Source organism: Hyla sarda, chromosome 6, assembly GCF_029499605.1.
Source record: "Hyla sarda isolate aHylSar1 chromosome 6, aHylSar1.hap1, whole genome shotgun sequence".
Taxonomy (NCBI): Eukaryota; Metazoa; Chordata; class Amphibia; order Anura; family Hylidae; genus Hyla; species Hyla sarda.
The window spans coordinates 253,370,489-253,386,789 of NC_079194.1; the positions used below are offsets into that span (position 1 = coordinate 253,370,489).

General features: G+C 45.7%; 1 protein-coding gene across 1 annotated transcript in view; it reads left to right on the plus strand.

The window, feature by feature from the left end:
- Window positions 1-7,650: 7,650 nt before the first annotated feature.
- The window catches only part of DPF2 (double PHD fingers 2), a 72,143-nt gene continuing 63,492 nt past the window's right edge, over window positions 7,651-16,301 (plus strand). The window contains exon 1 of the mRNA XM_056526960.1: window positions 7,651-7,791. The gene's annotated coding sequence lies outside the window, so the exon portion shown is untranslated. The remainder of the gene's footprint in view (window positions 7,792-16,301) is intronic.

Genomic DNA, 16,301 nt, shown 5'->3' on the forward strand with positions numbered 1-16,301 from the left:
GTTCCTTTAACTACGTACTGGAACGTCATGTGTCCGCTCCCGATCTATAACGCGGGGCCACAGCGGGTCGGGCCCGGCCTCTAACAACGGCCGGGACCTGTGGCTAATAGCGCGCAGCATTGATTGCGGTGCCGCGCGCTATTAACCCTTTAGAGGCGGCGTTCAAAGTTGAACGCCGCGTCTAAAGTGAAAGTATGCCGATTAGCTCAGTGGGCTGTTCGGGATCGCTGCGGTGAAATTGCAGCATCCCAAACAGCAGGAGGGTCCCTACCTGCCTCCTCGCTGTCCGATCGCCGAATGACTGCTCAGTGCCTGAGATCCAGGCATGAGCAGTCAAGTGGCAGAATCATCGATCACTGGTTTCCTATGAGAAACCAGTGATCAATGTAATAGATCAGTGTGTGCAGTGTTATAGGTCCCTATGGGAGCTATAACACTGCAAAAAAAATGTAAATAAAGATCATTTAACCCCTTCCCTATTAAAAGTTTGAATCACCCCCCTTTTCCCATAAAAAAAAAAAACCACAGAGTAAACATATATGGTATCGCCTCGTGCGGAAATGTCCGAATTATAAAAATATATAGTTAATTAAACCGCACAGTCAATGGCTTACGCGCAAAAAAAATTCCAAAGTCCAAAATAGTGCATTTTTGGTCACTTTTTATATCATGAAAAAAATTAACAAAAAGCGATCAATAAGTCCTGTCAATGCAAAAATGGTGCCACTAAAAACTTCAGACCACGGCGCAAAACATTAGCCCTCATACCGCCCCATATGCGCAAAAATAAAAAAGTTATAGGGGTCAGAAGATGACAATTTTAAACGTATTAATTTTCCTGCATGTAGTTATGATTTTTTCCAGAAGTACAACAAAATCAAACTTATATACCGTATTTTTCGCTGTATATACGCCCGAGGCTGCTGCGGGCGAGAGCGGGAAGTCAGCGGTAAGTACAGAGGCTGCAGCTGTGCGGTACAGCGCTGACTACCCGCTCCCCGCCCGCAGAAGCCTCATGACCGCCGGTGAATTTTTCACTTCACACCGGCTATGTTTATTGCCCTAGGACTGGAACATACAGTTCCGGGCACCGGGCAGGTGAATTACTAATAACTGTATACTAAAAACCAGGGTGCCTCCAGCTGTTAGGAAACTACAACTCCCAGCATGCCCGGACTGGCAAAGGCTGTCCGGGCATGCTGGTAGTTGTAGTTTCACAACAGCTGGAGGCACCCTGGTTTTTAGTATACATGAATTAGTTTTTACCTGCTCTGGCCGGCCCCCGCTTACAGCCACACACAGGAGCCGGCCCGGGCAGATAATCATAGGTTTTCCTATGCCGACATCTCTGTGTCTCGAAAAATCTTTTCGGGACATAAGGATGTCCGCGGGTCACTAACCATTCCCCGACCGATGCGCACCCTCCTCCTCCGGTCCTTCTCCTCCGGTCCTTCTGCGGTCTTCCTGCGATCCTCCGCCTCTCTATGGTTGTACGCACGGGACGTCAGTGACGTCCCGTGCGTACAACCATGGAGGCGCCGGAGGACCGGAGGAAGACGCTCGCCGGCCAGGGCCTGGTGAGTGACCGGCAGCGCGTAATCTTCGGTGTTCCGGTCACCGCTACTCCGGTCCCGACACCTACTGCTATGGTCCATAGGCCATAGCAGTAGATTGTGACACCGGGCCAGAGGAGCGGTGACCGGAACACTGTGGGGGCAGCACACAGACATACAGCCTCCAGCCGTACACTGTATATGGCTGGAAGCTGTATGTCTGTGGGGGGGGGGGGAGAGCTGCCTACCATTGTGGGGGAACTATACTGCCAACCATTGTGGGGGAACTATACTACCAACTATTGTGGGGGAACTATACTGACAACCATTGGGGGGGGGGGGCTGCCTACCATTGGGGGGGAAATATACTGCCAACTATTGTGGGGGAACTATACTGCCAACCATTGTGGGGGGGGGGGAGCTGCCTACCATTGTGGGAGAACTAGAACTATACTGCCAACTATTGTGGGGGGGAGCTGCCAGTGCCTACCATTGTGGGGGAACTATACTGCCAACTATTGTGGGGGAACTACACTGCCAACCATTGTGGGGGAACTATACTGCCAACCATTGGGGGGGGGGAGCTGCCTACCATTGTGGGGGAACTATACTGCCAACCATTGTGGGGGGGTGGGGGGAGCTGCCTACCATTGTGGGGGAACTATACTGCCAACTATTGTGGGGGAACTATACTGATATAAAATATTTTACTACAGTATTTGGTTCAGAATCTTTTTTTTCTAGGTTTTCCTCCTTTAAAATTGGGTGCGTCTTATATGCTGGAGCGTCTTATATGGCGAAAAATACGGTAAGTAGGGTATCATTTTAATCGTATGGACCTACAGAATAAAGATAAGGTGTCATTTTTACCGAAAAATGTACTACGTAGAAACGGAAGCCCCCAAAAGTTACAAGACAGTGGGGTTTTTTTTCAATTTTGTCTCACAATGATTTTTTTTTCCGTTTCGCCGTAGATTTTTGGGCAAAATGACTGATGTCATTACAAAGTAGAATTGGTGGCGCAAAAAATAAGCCATCATATGGATTTTTAGGTGCAAAATTGAAAGAGTTATGATTTTTTAAAGGCAAGGAGGAAAAAACAAAAATGCAAAAACGGAAAAACCCTCGGTCCTTAAGGGGTTAAACTTACCTGGGGAAAGTAACAGGTGTGGGTAATATAAAAATCACACCTGAAAACAGATAAAAACTAGAGAAGTTCACTTAGTCTTTGCATTGTGTGTCTGTGTGTGCCACACTAAGCATGGAGAGGAGAAAAGAACTGTCTGAGGACCTGAGAACCAAAATTTTGGAAAAATATCAACAATCTCAAGGTTACAAGTCCATCTCCAGAGATCTAGATTTGCCTTTGTCCACAGTGCGCAACATTATCAAGAAGTTTGCAACCCATGGCATTGTAGCTAATCTCCTTGGGCATGGATGGAAGAGAGAAATTGATGAAAGGTGTCAATGCAGGATAGTCCAGATGGTGGATAAGCAGCCCCAAACAAGTTCCAAAGATATTCAAGCTGTCCTGCAGGCTCAGGGAGCATCAGTGTCAGCGCAAACTATCCGTCGACATTTAAATGAAATGAAACGCTATGGCAGGAGACCCAGGAGGACCCCACTGCTAACAGAGACCTAAAAAAGCAAGACTAAATTTTGCCAAAATGAACTTGAGTAAGCCAAAATCCTTCAGGGAAAACATCTTGTGGACAGATGAGACCAAGATAGAGCTTTTTGGGAAAGCACATCATTCTACTGTTTTCCAAAAATGGAATGAGGCCTACAAAGAAAAGAACACAGTACCTACAGTAAAATATGGTGGAGGTTCAATGATGTTTTGCGGCTGTTTTGCTGCCTCTGGCACTGGGTGCCCTGACTGTGTGCAAGGCATTATGAAATCTGAGGATTACCAACAGATTTTGGGTCGCACTGTACAGCCCAGTGTCAGAAAGCTGGGTTTGCATCTGAGATCTTGGGTCTTCCATCAGGACAATTACCCTAAACATACGTCAGAAAGCACCCAGAAATGGATGGCAACAAAGCGCTGGAGAGTTCTGAAGTGGCCAGCGATGAGTCCAAATCTAAATCCCATTGAACACCTGTGGAGAGAGCTTAAAATTGCTGTTGGGAAAAGGTGCCTTCCAATAAGAGAGACCTGGTGCAGTTTGCAAAGGAAGAGTGGTCCAACATTCCGGCTGAGAGGTGTAAGAAGCTTGTTGATGGTTAAAGGAAAAGACTGATTTCAGTTATTTTTCCAAAGGGTGTGCAACCAAATATTAGGTTAAGGGTGCTAATAATTATGTTCAGCCTGTTTTCGGAGTTTGGTGTTACATTATGTCCAATTTGCTTTTTTTCCCTCCCTTTTTTTGGGAATAAACATGTGTTCAGCACAACGTGTGTTGCTGCAATCCTTTTCTGTGAGAAATACTTCATTTTCTTGAAAAATTTCAGGGGTGCCAAAATTTATGGCAATGACTGTATTCCGTCCACCCACATTTCCCACTATATATGTATATTCATTGATCAGCTTTAACTATAAAAGCACTGACACTAACATTGATAATCTTGTTATGATTGTGTGGGGTGCAGTCAGTTCCCAAAGGAGATTTGCAGTGGTAATTTTTCAGAATCCTCTGTGCCCGGGCTGCAAAAAGAAACAAAACAAACTTTAACTCACCATCCGACGTTCCCCCGTTGTGCTGATATCGGTGCCCCGGTCCAATGATTCCAGTCTTCTTCCTGCTTCCTGGGTACGATGAGTCATACTGCGCTCAGCGTATCGCCAGCCGTAACGATGTCCTGCCTTGGCCGGTGATAGGCTGTCATTTAAGGAGCCTGAACCCTGCATTCTCCCTGCTGACCGGGCTCGTTACATGACGGTGCGCTCAACCTATCACCGGCTGAGGTGGGACATTGCTGCAGCCGGTGAAAGGCTGAGCACAGTATGACTCATTGTCCCCAGGAAGAAGACCGGAGGACCGGGACTCCAATATTAGCGCAAGGGGGGAACTTCGGAAGGTGAGTTAAACTTTGTTTTGTTACTTTTTTGCATCCTGGGCACAGGGGATTCTGAAAAATTACCACTACAGATCTCCTTTATGGTCTGTTCACACATACAGTATTCTGCACAGATTTGATGCACAGATGTGATGCGAAGGATTTTCTGCTGCAGATTTCAATGTAAACTGAATGACTGAACACAGCTTGAAATCCTGCGCATCAAATCTGCACAGAATACTGTACGTGTGAATAGACCATTAAAGGTGTTTCCCAAGTTAGGAAAGTTATCTTGCATCCACAGGATAGGTGGTAACTAGAGATGAGCGAAGTTTCAGTACTTCAATTCTGCACGAACCTCGCGGCTCAGCGGTTGCCGACTTTAGCGTGCATATATTAATTTAGCTTTCAGGTGCTCCGGTGGACTGGAAAGATGGATACAGTCCTACAAGAGTCTCCTAGGACTGTATCCACCTTTTCTAGCCCACCGGAGCACCTGAATTCATTTACGCAGGCTAAAGTCAGCAACCGCCGAGGCACGAGGTTCGTGCTGAATCGAAGTACTGTAACTTTGCTCATTTCTAGTGGTAACTATCTGATCACAGGAGGTCAGACCACTGGGACCACTCAGAATCTTGAGAATGGGGACTAGAATTTTTCGATTAGAATAGAGCTCATGTGTGCTGCTGCTCCATTCATGTACAGCATAACCCCTATAGCAGAGAACCGACACTGACTTGGCTCTGCTACACGGCAGGAAGGTTTTTCGTCTGAGGGATGACAGAGTTTTGGATAAAATGGACACCATATATGAAGAATTTATAGGGGATTCCTTGTTAACCCTTATTTGATAACATTCTAGAGCAGTATGTGTAAGAGTTATAGACTGACCCCTAACAGAGTAACTTTGCTTTATTCTGTATCTTCCTCTGCTATATAACTTTTCCTGACATTGGTTAACAAAAAGTCATCTTTCATTGCATCTTAGAGATGTTTGGCAGCTGTAGTTCTTTGTTATACTTTACAGATCTTATGGTAACTGTAGAGTAAAAATGATGACCCACTATCATAGTTATCTATACACATTTAACTGGACCAGTAAACCATGTGATGCTTATGGTGGCCTCCTGACTAATGGCAGATGTTTGGGAGGGGTTAAAGGGGCACTCCACCCCTAGACATCTTCTCTCCTAATCCAAGGATAGGGGATAAGTTGTCTGATCGCAGGAGTCCCGCCGCTGGGTTTGCTCCATGCCGGATGACTGCCGATGTGGAGGCTCGTGACATCACGGCCATACCCGGTTGTGACGTCACGGCCTTGTCCCCTCAATGCAAGTCTATGGGAGTCACACCCCCTCCTATAAACTTGCATTGAAGAGACGTGGCCGTTGCGCTCCACCTGATGCTCTTAACATAAGCCTGGTGCAGCAGGGAGATCGCAGGGTCCCCAGCAGCAGGACCCCTGTGATCAGACATCTTTTCCCCTATCCTTTGGATAGGGGATAAGATGTCTAGGGGCGGAGTATCCCTTTCATGGTCAGGTAGTTGGATCTCAATCCTTTTGTTCTCAGGAGTCTGGTAGCATCTTACTTCCTTCTTCCCACTAAAAACATATGCATGCTTTGCTGAAACAAGTGTACATGTGCATGGTAGTGGGGTTGGGAAAGACTGCTGTGTGCCAAACACGTTTGTCTGAACATTTAAAATATCAGCAAGTATTATTCCCAGCATCAGCTTCTTATGTCAAACTGGGTATTAGCCCTAGTTGGCAGTGAAGGCCCATTCTAGTCTATTCCCACAGAGAAGCTACTGTACTGCAGTTAATGTTGGCTATGGAGTTAAGTTTCACAATACACAGCGCATTGCGGCAGACCAGTGCCATGCTGACCCCTGTCCATTTCCTAGAGCACCTACTATAGCAGTGTTTCCCAACCAGGGTGCCTCCAGGTGTTGCAAAGCTACAACTCCCAGCATGCCTGGACAGTTAGAAGTAATTTACAAATCTGGGAAAGTGTGTGAGGGAGCCTGGTATTCTATGGGGAAAAAGTGTGAGGAAGTCTGGTATTCTATGAGGAAAAAGAATGAGGAGGTCTGGGATTCTATGAGGTAAAAGTATGAGGAGGTCTGGTATTCTATGAGGTAAAAGTATGAGGAGGTCTGGGATTCTATGAGGTAAAAGTGTGAGGAAGTCTGGTATTCTATGAGGAAAAAGAATGAGGAGGTCTGGGATTCTATGAGGTAAAAGTATGAGGAGGTCTGGTATTCTATGAGGTAAAAGTATGAGGAGGTCTGGTATTCTATGAGGTAAAAGTATGAGGAGGTCTGGGATTCTATGTGGTAAAAGTGTGGAGAGGTATGGTATTCTATGAGGTAAAAGTGTGGAGAGGTATGGTATTCTATCAGGTAAAAGTGTGGAGAGGTATGGTATTCTATGAGGTAAAAGTGTGGAGAGGTATGGTATTCTATGAGGAAAAAGAATGAGGAGGTCTGGGATTCTATGAGGTAAAAGTATGAGGAGGTCTGGTATTCTATGAGGTAAAAGTATGAGGAGGTCTGGGATTCTATGTGGTTAAAATGTGAGGAGGTCTGGTATTCTATGAGGTAAAAGTGTGGAGAGCTATGGTATTCTATGAGGTAAAAGTGTGGAGAGGTATGGTATTCTATGAGGTAAAAGTGTGGAGAGGTATGGTATTCTATGAGGTAAAAAATGTGAGGAGGTCTGGGATTCTATGAGGTAAAAAATGTGAGGAGGTCTGGGATTCTATGGGGAAAAAAGTGAGAAGGGGCCTTGTATTCTATGAGGAAAAGTGTGAGGGGGCCTGGTATTCTATGAGGAAAAGTGTGAGGGGGGCCTGGTATTCTATGAGGAAAAGTGTAAGAAGGGGCCTGGTATTCTATGAGGAAAAGTGTGAGGGGGGCCTGGTATTCTATGAGGAAAAGTGTGAGGGGGGCCTGGTATTCTATGAGGAAAAGTGTGAGGGGGCCTTGTATTCTATGAGGAGAAGTGTGAGGGGGGCCTGGTATTCTATTAAGAAAAGTGTGAGGGGGCCTGCTACTTTAAGGTACTGTACTTATTGGGGTATACCACGCACCGGCCTATAACACGCACCGTCATTTTACCAAGGATCTGGGATCACTAGTCATTGCGTGACTTGTCATTGAGCCTCGCAGCGCATAGCAACGACGCATAGACGCCACACCGGAGCCAGAAGCAGCGCGGACCCGATCCCGGCAACAGGTAATCATAAAACCGGGTATGGGGGAGGCAATAGGGCAGCGGCGCCGATAGCCAGGGGGAGAGAAGCAGTGGCAGCAGGGCTCTAGACCCCAGGAAAGGCAGGGGGAGAGAAGCAGGCAGCGACGGCCTCTCTCCCCCTGCCGTTCCTGGGTGCTTCTGCGGGGTCAAAAAAACTGGAGGGGGGGGGGGGGGATGGGGAGGTAATGGGGCAGCGTCGCGGCAGTCTCTGGACCCCAGGATAGGCAGGGGGCAGAGAAGCCGGCAGCAACGGCAGGTCTCTGGACCACTGCAGTTGATTGATTTAAAGCGCCAGCTTTAAATAATTGAAATGCAGCTGCTTATCGGCGTAAAACACGCAGATAGACTTTAGGCTTAAAATTTTAGCCTAAAAAAATGCGTGTTATACGCCGATAAATACTAGCTAGCGCAGACAGCAGACATTGTTGTTCCCATAGACAGCAATGTCTGCAGAGCGGATTCTGCCTGAACACTGAGCAGAAAGTTAAATGCTCTGGGGAAATTTTGGGATTCGAATTTCTGCAGGAAATTCTGACCAGAAAATTCTGCAGTTTAAATGGGTTCACGGAAAACCTATTCACCTGCATGTTAAGCTTCATGCAGTGAAATTTCCGACAAAAATTACAGAGCGGAATTCCAGTCGGAAATTCTGTAGTGTGAACCGGTCCTAAAAGTGGCACAGAGAGTGTCTACTATTATATAGGGGGCCCAACTACAATACAGAAGGGGGCACTGAGGGAGGATGCAATTATATAGGGTGCACACAGGGCCTACTTCTTCCAAACAAATGTGATAGCCTGGGGGAGTAGGGTATGAGGAGTGTAGCTCTGCGGTGATTAAAGGGTGCTTGTTAACCCTTGCTATTCGTGATGCCAGGGTGAGGGCTCCTCGGTAATGCTTGTCCTACCGCCACCCTTCCCAAGAGCGATGGGGAGGTAGATAATAATAATAGAATGTCCACAACCGGAGAGTTTTGTGAAACAGTTATCACTTTTACTGAAGATTTTCTGCAAGCTTCATAAACGGAACAGTCTCTATGCATACAACTGCTTTCTTTGTAGATTGACAAAGGTTTGGACTTTAGTAATTTAGAGTCTTTAACCCCTTAAGGATCGGGGTTTTTCCGTTTTTGCATTTTCGTTTTTTTGCTCCTTGCCTTTAAAAAATCATAACTCTTTCAATTTTGCACCTAAAAATCCATATGATTGCTTATTTTTTGCGCCACCAATTCTACTTTGTAATGACGTCAGTCATTTTGCCTAAAAATCTACGGTGAAACGGAAAAAAAATAATTGTGCGACAAAATTGAAAAAAAATTTGGGGGCTTCCGTTTCTACGTAGTACATTTTTTGGTAAAAATGACACCTTATCTTTATTCTGTAGGTCCATACGATTAAAATGATACCCTACTTATATAGGTTTGATTTTGTCGGACTTCTGGAAAAAATCATAACTACATGCAGGAAAATTAATACATTTTAAATGGTCATCTTCTGACCCCTATAACTTTTTTATTTTTCCGTGTTTGGGGCGGTATGAGGGCTCATTTTTTGCGCCGTGATCTGAAGTTTTTAACGGTACCATTTTTGCATTGATAGGACTTATTGATAAATGATATAAAAAGTGACCAAAAATGCACTATTTTGGACTTTGGAATTTTTTTGCGCGCACACCATTGACCGAGCAGTTTAATTAATGATATATTTTTATAATTCAGACATTTCCGCACGCGGTGATACCATATATGTTTATTTTTATTTTTATTTACACTGTGTTTTTATTTTTATGGGAAAAGTGGGGTGATTCAAACTTTTAATAGGGGAGGGGTTAAATGATATTCATTCACTTTTTTTTTGCATTGTTATAGCTCCCATAGGGACCTATAACACTGCATACACTGATCTTTATCATTGATCACTGGTTTCTCATAGGAAACCAGTGATCGATGATTCTGCCGCATGACTGCTCATGCCTGGATCTCAGGCACTGAGCAGTCATTCGGCGATCGGACAGCAAGGAGGCAGGTAGGGGCAGGGCAGGGGGCCCTCCCGCTGTCCTGTAAGCTGTTCGGGATGCCGCGATTTCGCCGCGGCTATCCCGAACAGCTCACTGAGTTAACCGGCAGCTTTCACTTTCGCTTTTAGCCGTGCGGCTCAGCTCTGAGCGCGTGGCTAAAGGGTTAATAGCACGCGGCGCCACAATCGGCGCTGCGCGCTATTAGCGGCGGGTCCCAGCTTCACTATGACGCCGGGCCCGCCGTGATATGATGCGGGGTTACCGTGTAACCCCGCGTTATATCACGGGAGCAGAACCAAGGACGTACCAGTACGTCCTTGGTCCTTAAGGGGTTAAGGTGTTATGCGCTGTTCCACTGGATTTAGGGGATTTAGTTGCGGTCCAGTAGTCACGCTAGCTTTAGCGGGGGTAGTTTGAACTCACGGTTTTAGTTCAGCTGAGGCCGGTAGGTTTTCAGGCCTAGCGTGTCTTTGCAAGTTGCACAGATCCGTCCTGCTAGTCCGGCATCCACGAGAGCAGCAACCCAAGAAAGTGATAATTGGCTACAGCTCCCTTATATGGGCAGGGGCTGGACTAGTGCTAATTGGTCCAATAAGGATGTCAATCACCATTACAAAGGCTTGTGGGCAACACGTGACCCAAGGACCTCCAAAGGTCCTCCAACATACCATAGAGGATATTAACATGGTCACATGACCGAAGGTCCTGCGATGCTAAACAAGGTAAGTACTATACATTATATTAGATATACATTATTATTAAATACATACATGTATTAACACTAGAGAATTAGAGTAGAGGAGAGGCGACTAGGGGCTGTCCCACCTGAGGGATCCTACCTGAGCGTAGTTACTCTGACTTTGGGGACCTCTACACTAGGTACGGTAAGCAATAAGGTACCGGGACACCACACAAACTTTTCTACCCACTGTACTATTTGGGACACTAAAGTGGGCATTATTACTTTTTGGGGCACTATAGGTCTTGGAAAAGTGTGGAGCCTATAATGTTTTTCCGAAAGGTTCTGCAGAGTGTCATAGCTGAAAGAAATTATTATGACGGTCTGAGCATGCATGGAAAAGGAAAATGAAAATGAAGAACTGTGATCAGAAAAGAGTCACCTGAGTCACCCAAAAACTGTCTATAATCACTTATATGGTCTGTCCTTGTAATGATGATGGTCACTCTGCAGCCCCTCTTGTGACTGCCATCAGCAAATCTGCAGTGTGAAATATTCTTCGGATGCGCCCTGTGTCACCATGCCCTAAAAGAGGTATTTCAATTCCGCATATGCAAGTGTGGTTAGGGGACATGACTTGTCCTTCTTTGCTCTTAGCAAAAGTTGGGAGGTATGGGGGTGGAGCCAAAGTTGAACTCTTTTGTTCACCGAAGGTACTGTAAGGTTAGATTCAGGACTGCATGCAGGCAGTGCCGTGTTACTGAGCCATGCGTGTAGTATCCAGGGCTAAAGTCCTGCAGGAACTTTTTCCAGAGCAGGAACACAGTTCCCATTAGCAGGAGTCCTGCAGGACTAGCCCTTGAGTGGAAATCATGGGTGAGTTCCCAAACTTTTTTCCCCAGGACTTGACCCCTGGTAGTACCCCTATTCTTCAACTCACTGCAGTGCTGTCTTTATCAGGGCAAAAGGGGCCAAGGCTTGGGCCTCCCTCAGAATAATTGTGCCCAGGGCAGCTGCCCCATTGGCCCTGCGTTATAGACAGCACTGTGGCTGATCAGTGTATACTACAACTAATTTATTTATAACTTTTTAGATATGTATTTAGTGAGCGCCACCTAGTGGTTGCTTTGAGTTAGCGCGTGTTCTAATTGAAAAAAAGGCAAGTTATACACATTGTTTTAGGTTTATACGATAAACATAAGTAAATTTTTCACTTATTTGTATAGAAATGTATACTTAAAGTTATACATAGGCTTTTATTCTGTTAAGCAGAAAGCTTTTTCCATAATCAATAGCCTTGCAACACAACCTTAGCCTTGCAAAACTGTCAGCCTGTTCACCTACACTAAACCCAATACGCTCGGTTATAGTGTGCGTGAACAGGAGCCAACAAGGGGTCACTTACTTAAATATGCAGTTACACGGTGGATATGAGGATAACCTAGCAAGGTACTCCTTTCAGCTGACAAAAAATTTGACTGTAGGCTCCCGGTGCATCACCCGGGGACGCGGTGGTGAAATCAGAGTGTCCTTTATTATACAGGTATATTCAATACATAGACAACACATTTCAAAGGAGTTCCTACTTCTTCCTCAGGTCAGTATGAAGTAATCTGTGGAGCTGACTGCTTCAGCAGCCGCACGCCCAACTGACTACTTAAAGGGCTACTCCGGTGGAAAACATTTTTTTTTTTTTTTTTATGAACTGGTGCCAGAAGGTTAAACAAATTTGTATATTACTTCTATTAAAAAATCTTTACCCTTCCAGTACTTTTTAGCGGCTGTATGCTACAGAGGATATTCTTTGCTTTTGGAATTTCTTATTGGTGTTGTCCACAGTGCTCTCTGCTGACACCTTTGTCCGTATCAGGAACTGTCCAGAGCAGCATAGGTTTGCTATGAGGATTTTCTCCTGCTCTGGACAGTTCCTCGTTACTGTAACATCTCCATATAATGATGCCACACAATGTACACTCTGATTATAATAGTGCCACGCACTGCGCCCTTTGAATATACTACCACACAGTGTGCCCTCTGAATATAATACTGTCACACAATGCGCTTTATGATAATACTACTATACACTGCTGTGATGACGTCTCGGGGGGTACAGCCTTGTGGGGTAGTTAGGGTGTTGCTGTTGAGGATAATAAAGGGTGCTGTTAACCCTTGTCACTTGTGACGCCAGGGTGTGGGTTAAATACTGTAATCTTGATAGGCCTATTGCCACCCTTCCCAAGAGCAATAGGTGATGCAGAATAAAGGATTGTCCACAACCACTGTGAACTGAAAACTTGCAGGAACTTTTACTGAAGAATTTCTGTACATGCAGCAATAGTAACAGTCCATATAAAAGAGTCTCTACAGATATAGCTGAGCAGCGATTGACAGTTGGTTGGGATCATATAAGCTCAATTTAGCTTCTCAGAGATTTTGTAGCATAGATCCGCTGGATTTAAGGGTGCGTTTAGGTCCAGTGATCTTGCGGTGAGTAGCGGGGAATTGCTTAGTATATCCGCTATGTTAGAGGCCGAGGCCGCAAGGCTTTGGCCTTTTAGATTGTCTTGCAAGCTGCGGAGGTCCTACCTCATGCAGAATCTGCAACCCAAGAGAGCGATCAAGATGGCGCAGCTCCCTTATATGGGTAGGGGCTGGCCGTTTTGGATTGGTCCATAACAACTGTCACTCACCGTTACATTGCATTGTGGGTGATCACGTCATGAGAACCACCAAAGGTCCTTTAGCAAAACCGTAGAGTTCTGAACCTAATCACATGACCCGCAGGTCCTGCTATGCTGAACAGGTAGGCATTTGAATATATACATATTTATATGAATTTCTATACAAATATGAACCAACTAAGGGGTGACGAGGGGATAACTATAGAAGAGGGACCCTGATGTTCCTATGGACTCTTACTATGGGGACCTCTACAAAGGTACAGGATGAAATACAGTACCGGGACACCACAAACCCCCTTACTTAAAACAAGTCGACCCCGACGCTTGTCCCCTAAGGCAGAGGAACTAGGACTGGGACAGGATTATTAATACTTTCTATACATCCTGACAAAATCTGAGTAAACATTAAACACCTTTGTACTTTCTTGTTACTCTGACTAGCATCTTGACTAGACAATTTTGAAGCTATCTAGACATTGATGAAGCTATCTAACCTTTAGTTTCTAGCTCCGTAGTCATTTTTATAGTTCTCTATAACATTTGAGGCTAACTAGACATTTATATACAGCTTTCCATACATTTAGTCTCAAGCTGTATAGACATTTTTGAAATCTCACCACATTTTTCTTTTGCCACGATGAGTCACCTGTTAGTACACAGAAGGGTATATTGGCTTGCCCGAGGCTCTCTACCAATAAGGTTAGCTACTAGGGTCTATCGGCTACATGTTACTTACCCCTAGAACACAACAGTATAACCTACCTAGGTTACCTTTAGAAATACGTGTTTAATTTTAAAGCTTGCAAGAGCACCTACTGGCCAGGTAGAGCATCTCACACGCAATAAAAAAGAAGAGAAACATGAGTGTACCTAACAGTGGAAGGAATTGGGTATCAATAGGCTACAATTCTTAAGTGTTTCTTGAATATGAGATATTCTTTTGTTTTTGTGTATGTACTGAAGAAGAATGAGGTAGTACATTTAAGTGAGTAATTTGGTGTACTGAAAAGATTTAGGTAGTACGTTGAAGTGAGTAATTGAAGGTACTATTTGTGCAGGTACTGAATGTGAATCTAGGTACCTTAAGGGTAGTTTACCCTGTGTAGTCCTTTGAGACCGTCGCAACACCACCTCTGAGTCATCAGGAGTCTCTTCACTTGGTAATTCTGCAAGAACTTCCATCCCCGAGGGACCAGCTGGAGGGCTGGAAACAGAAGCAACATCTTCGGTTGGACAGGGAGATTCTCTGAAGTCAGGTGGAGACGGTGCATTAAGACTTGGAGCAGTCACAAGAGCAGGACTGATGCTTGGTGTAGCAACCAATGGTGGCTGACAGGGAGAAACAGCTATTGGCAACTGGCTGGGTGGAACAACCAGTGGTGGCTGGCTGGGTGGAGCTGGAAACGGTATACCCCAATACATGGTAGGCTGATGAGAGGGGAACAAAGGAACGTCCATAGTGGGATGAATTCCCTTTCCCGGCACGTATTCTCTCATTGGCCTTGCTGGAGGTGGAGTAGGTGGAGGTAGTCCAAGCACATCTTCTTTCAGGCACACTTTTATTCTGTTTCTGTGGACCACCTGCGGCTCAAACCCTTCTTTCTGTACATCATATACATCTGTTTCAGGGTAAGGGATCGCAGTAATGGTATAGGGTTCTGTTTCCCAGAATGAGTCCAATTTATGGGTCCTAGGGAATTTTCGGGAAGGTCCGATCCTTTGGCAATTGGCCGTGTCGGCCCATCATCAGGAAGAAGGGCGTGTACCCTGTAGAACAGTGAACAGTGTTGTTGTAAATTTCCAGGAGCTCAGGCAACAACCGGGGCCACTCTTCGTGCTTTGAGACAGAGGCAGGTCTGAGCATTTGGATGAACACTTGATTGATCCTCTCGCAGAGCCCATTCCCCTGGGGATGGTAGGCCGTTGTCCGGAGCTTCTTGCAGTCATGCAACTGGCAAAGTTCTTGGAACAATTGAGCTTCAAAGGCGGTTCCCCGATCCGTGAGGACTGATTCGGGACACCCCAGAGGTTAGATCCAGTGACTGTAGAAGAGTTGGGCAGCCGTCTTGGCAGTAAGGTCCTTGACAGGGACCACGACCACCCACTTAGAGTAATGGTACACCATGGTCAGGGCGTAGCAGCAGCCAGACCGAGTGGGGGCCAACTTCACATGATCCAGGGCAACAATCTGATTCAGTCTCTCTGTACAGATGGGATGTAAAGGGGCCCTTGCGTCCCTCCGGGAATTCTTGATAACATTGCACACGGAGCATTCAGCGCACCACTTCTCTGAACGGTAGGCTGTAGTCACGATACGCCAGAATAGGGGGTTCTGTGAGGAGGTATTTCAAGGCTCGGAAGGCATTTTCTTGATCTTCGGCCCACTGTATGGGTAACCTCCCATTATAAAATTCTCCCAGGCAGTGCCTCTCAGTAACTTGGTCAAGGGTCCCGCAATTTGGGAAAAGTGGGGGATAAAATTTCGGTAATAACCAGCAAATCCTAGGAAACTTCGGACGTCTCGCACCGTCTTGGGTGTAGGCCACTCTCTCACAGCATTCACTTTATCCGGATCGGGCTGGACCCCTTGGGCACTGACGACATGCCCTAGGTAGTGTACTTGCGGCTTCAGCAGATGACACTTGGAGGGTTTAACCTTGAGTCCATGTTGAATAAGGACTTGGAAAACTTATTTCAGGTGGTCCAAATGTTCCTGGTATGTCCCGGAATAGACAATGACGTTGTCTAAATACAAAAGAACACTCTGGAAGCTGAGATGTCCTAAACATCGCTCCATTAAGTGTTGGAAAGTAGCCGGTGCATTGCACAGTCCAAAGGGCATACTTTTGAACTCAAAGAGTCCCATGGGGGGTCACAAATGCTGTTTTCTCTCTATCTTCTTCCGGCATCGATACTTTCCAGTAGCCACTTGTCAAGTCCAGTGTAGAAAAGTAGGCGGCGGACCCCAATGCAGTCAAGGATTCTTCAATACGGGGGAGAGGATAGGCGTCATTGTGAGTTACTCCGTTCAGTTTCCGGTAGTCTACACAAAAACGGATAGTCCCATAGTCCCAAAGGTGCTGCCTAAGGACTCTGGCTTTCCTGGATAACATCAG